Consider the following 5,034-nt stretch of genomic DNA (forward strand, 5'->3'; position numbering starts at 1 on the left):
TTGTGCAGGAATAGAAACCCTGACTAAGACAGCGTATAAACATCTTTTTGAAACAAAGACATTGTTGCTGTTTCTTGGAACAGGCAGTTCAGAACCATTTGTTACACTTGTAGCCATAAGGTTACGGGTGGGGCATAGCCCAATCTTTAAAAAACAGAGATTTAATCATAAACAGGAATGAGCCTAGTTTGTCTTTACTATAAGGTGGCTTTTAAGTCTAAAATGGAGGCAGGCTGGCTCATTATCATATGGAAAAAGACAGTGGAACACTTCTATCCCTAGTTTTGGGAGAGTAGGCACCCGTGTCTTTATAGCAACAGTAGATGTGCTCCCCTAGCTTTCTAGGTTCCATTCGTTGAAGGATGTCATTAGAAGATTTAAAAGGCCGGGTGTGGTGGCGCATGCCTTTAATTCCAGCACTCGGGAGGCAGAGGCAGGTGGATTTCTGAGTTCAAGGCCAGCCTGGTCTACAGAGTGAGTTTCAGGACAGCCAGGGCTACACAGAGAAACCCTGTCTCGACATCCCCCCCCCCCCCAAAAAAAATAGATTTAAAGGTAGCACACATTTGTAGGCTATATTTTTCAAAACCTCCTTTAATAAGTGTTCTTAAATGCTTTAACCTCACTTCTAGCCTACCAGAAAATACATCCAGGGCTACCCTCTCTAGAAAAAAACAGCAAAAAAAGAATTTTCTTTAGTAAATTAAATTGTAAGATGGTTTTATGAAGTGTGCTGTTTAAAGAATGAGAGAGGATGGGGGCTGGTGAGATGGCTCAGTGGGTAAGAGCACTCAACTGCTCTTCCAAAGGTGCAGAGTTCAAATCCCAGCAACCACATGGTGGCTCACAACCATCCATTACAAGATCTGACTCCCTCTTCTGGAGTGTCTGAAGACAGCTACAGTGTACTTACATATAGAAAGAAAAATGAGAGAGGAGTGTTGATATGGTAAAACTCTAGTTAACACATATTCGGGTTCCAAGTAAGCAAAAATTATTTTTATTTTTATTTCCTTTTCTGTTTTTCCCCCTTTTTTTTTCTTTTTCTTTTTCTTTTTTCAAAAGTATCATAGCGCCCAGGTTGGCCTTGAATCACTGTGTAGTGGAGAACCCAAACTTCTGATCACCCTGAGTGCTGAGATTACAGGTGAATATTACCATACTTGGTTTATATGGTACTGGGGATTGAACTCATAGCCTAGTGCATGCCAGACAAGCCTACTGTCAACTGAGCTACCTCTTCAACCCCTGTTTCTGTTGTCAACATCCTTGATTGAATGTCTTTAGGGAAATGTGCATTATCTCTGTAGGCAGTTTTGGATTTATCATTTGTGTCTAAGATTTTTAACTCACAATAGGAAGGGCAAACTAGATCCCAAGGAAATGGCCTCTTTCCTTCTCATGTCCTCTTCAGTCATTATCTGTCCCCATAGATTCCTAGAAACACTGTCTTGCTGTGACCCATGGTCCTGGCGTCAGAATGGTATTATCTTCATGGCAGAGGGGTAGCCAGGTCCTCAGAAGAGTTCTCAGATGTGCTTGCTTGGAGTTTGGATCACTAGTGCTGACTTCCTGGAAAATGAGCTCTCTTCTCCTTTCCACATAGCTGGGAGAGGGATAAGGAGGGGTAAGAGTCACCAGCTAGGTTGTTTGTTTGTTTGTTTTTCGAGACAGGGTTTCTCTGTGTAGCCCTGGCTTTCCTGGAACTCACTCTGTAGACCAGGCTGACCTCGAACTCAGAAATCCACCTGCCTCTGCCTCCTGAGTGCTGGGATTAAAGGCGTGCACCACCACACCCGGCCAGCTAGTTATTTTTTAACTCAAGTTATTTTTCACAGCTACCTTTTGACCAATGTCAATTCAGGACAATGTTTGAGATGGGCTGCCTGTTCCAGATGAGGGATACTAGTGTTAATAGAAGTTCCCAGGAAAAAAGAAGCACCCACATGCCAGGCATGGTGGCACAGGCCTTTAATCCCAGCAACCCTGTCTTGAAAAACCAAAAAAAAAAAAAAAAAGAAAAGAAGAAGCATGCACACTGCAGTCAGTCTTTGTTACTTTGTGGGTTTTTGGTGGGTTCTTTTTTCATCATTTATCACCATGGTTTCACCCCCAACACAAGATGGCAGACGAACAAGGATAGAAGGGAGAGAGGAATTAGGAAAATTCCTGAATCTATTTTCCCCCCCTTTGGCCATGGCTACAGCACCAATGCTCTGAAACACCAAACAACCACCTACCCACCCTGCCTACTGGGGCCTTCGAATTTATATAACCTTTGAAAAGTTCCCAGGATTCCAAATGTCACAAATCACAGAAACTATCTGCAGCTGGCAAAACCTGCCTCTGCTAGAGCACGAGGCAAATCATAGTCAGCTGCTGCAGATAATCCAAAGCAGTCCCACATCAAGACACCTGGGATTAAAATGAAAACACAGTCTTATAGTTCTGTGTTTTTAAAGAAACCAAAATTCTAAAATAGTCATTACCCCTTCACTAACATTCTACTCGGCTGATTGACCAATTAATTAGAGGTTCATCGATTGTGAAGATTGAAATTTGCAGGTCTAGAGCCAAATTCTCTTCAGCCATCTGAGGTCTCTAAATAGCCATTTTTGCTCACTTTTGTGTTTGACCTAACATCCTTGTGGCTATTAAGTAAATGCTTTGGGAATGTACAAAAAGTCTCCTAGCTTCCATTAGCCTAAATGCTAAGAATGTTATCAGGGGTCTATAGCTGAGGCTTCATAACTTTGCTGTAACTTTTCTACCTGACAGACCCACCAAAGTATTTGAAAGGTGTCTTGATTTGTGACATTCTTTGTTCTATTACTATAAAAACATAATGAAACTCTTATCCTGTTGGGACATGGTACTCAGAATAACCGAAATCTGAGGCAATGCCCACTCACATTCTGCTCCATAATAAACTCATACTGGCTTTGAGGTGAGAGAACTAAGTTTATGCTTTTATTTGCTTGTTTTGCATTGATTCTAGTACCCTTAGAAATTGCTGGCTGGAGAGATGGCTCAGCTGTTAAAGGCTAGGCTCACAACCAAAAAATATAAGAAATTGCTTTTGTGGTGGGAGTGGTCACCAACCAAAAAAAAATGGGTGGACAGTGTTAAGATTAAATGGCGGAATTGGAGCCAGGGCATGCAGCAAAGATCACCATGCAACAAATCTCATGAGGGAGGGGAATGGGATGCAGAGACTGCCTCTGAGTGAGGGTGGAATGGAAAAGAGGGTGGAAAGAGAAGGTATTGGCTTTTTATAAGGTGATATAGTGCGTGCACCTGCATAGGGAGGAAATATGTTCCATTTTGGTGGCTGATGATGACTCTGTTGTTGCTAGGTTACTAAAAGTGGGCTTAGGGGTGGGGTTTTCCAACAGATGGGGTACCTGGCTGGCAAAGGCTATTCTGTTGGGAAGGAGGAAACATACTTAGGCCTGAGCTTCAGGAAGATTAGTGATGTTACATTTTTTGAGGTCAATTTTTGAGGCTCCCAATGGAGGCTGGAGGCCTGGATGGCTCCTAAGCAAGCCCAGAGCAAATTCACAACATACCTTGAACTGTACTGGAGTTTTCCCTCTGGTTCAAATTCTTTCCTCAAACAAGCTCCATCTTCAGGGCATGGACTGGGGATGGGGTGTGGCATGTGGCTGGACCAGGTGAATCCACAGAGGTTACCACAATCCTGATTTGCATAAAGATATCCTAAAAAGCTAAGTCAGAATTAAAGGCCTTAGCTTAAGCCTTTAATCCTTGTAGTTGGGGGCCAGAGGTGGGAGTTCTGTGAGTTTGAGGTCAGCCTGGTCTACAAAGAGAGTTGCAGGCCAGCCAGGTCTACACAGTGAACCCCTGCCTCAAAAGAAACACCACCTGCTTTCTTCCCTTTGCCAATCAGACTGTTGAGACAATGGAGCCCAAGAAATGGAAACTTCCCCAGGAGTCTCATGCTGGGGCTTTGGTGCTAGGTAGAGTGACAGCTTGTCTTCTGGAGATGCTCGAGTGTGTACCTGCTCGCGTGCACACACACACACACACACACACACACACACACACGCGCGCGCACGCGTGCACGCACACGCACGCACACGCGCACACACACTCACACACACTCAGGTAGGCAACTCTAATTAAATGCAGTGGCCTGAAACAAAGAAACAAAGACATGAAAATAGGAGGCGGAGTTTTGGAAAAGAAATGGGTTCAGTGGAGGAAGTGGGAGGGGTGTTTGTGTATGGAATTGGGAATAAAAGACTCTAACCCTCAAGTTAGGACCCAGAAAATGGGCTTGGGAGTTGTTAGTGGACCACTGTTCTTAGCAATGTGGCCCCACTGACTAAATCCTTTTGTGTGTTTCCTTACTACGTGTTGGTTAAGTTGGCTTATAGAGGACCGGTGGCTGAACCTGGCTAGTTCAGGGCTGTAAAGAGCTCAAGCTCTCTCACAATCTAAAAGTAATGAGAAGCTGAAGTCTTATTTCACAGTTCCTCTGAACACAGCCAATTTTAGCCCCCCTCAGGAAGTTCTTTGGTTTCTTCCTGCTGAGAACAAAGCTCCCCTCTCCCTCCTGGCACTGGAATTTCTTTGTTCTGGGAAGTCGAGGGGCTGGCTGGATCTTCCCTGGGGGCAGAGTCCCCTCCAGCCACACACTCACTGGCTTCTGAAAGAGGGAAGTGCAGAAGCCCGGTGACTCATCTGGCTTTGGGGAAAGCAAAGGGCAGAGGTGAACCTTATTTATTCATGACTGAGAGAGCTGCCTGAGAGACACTCAAGAAAAGCAAATTTAGCAAGGATTTGGGTGGAAGCCCATGGGGAAGCCATTAAGCCATTAGCTTTTCTAAAAAAAAAAAAAAAAAAAAAAAAAAAAGAAAATAAAAATTGAAACAAAGAATAAGAAAATCAGTAAGACAAAAAAGATAACAAGACAAATTCCAGGAAGCTAGGGAGGGAGGCCTTTGACCCAGGAGTGTGTAGTGGCTGTCCGGGAGCAGTAAATCTGCTGTTCCTCACAGAAAGAAAGCA

This window comes from Mus pahari, chromosome X (genome assembly GCF_900095145.1).
Source record: "Mus pahari chromosome X, PAHARI_EIJ_v1.1, whole genome shotgun sequence".
Taxonomy (NCBI): domain Eukaryota; kingdom Metazoa; phylum Chordata; class Mammalia; order Rodentia; family Muridae; genus Mus; species Mus pahari.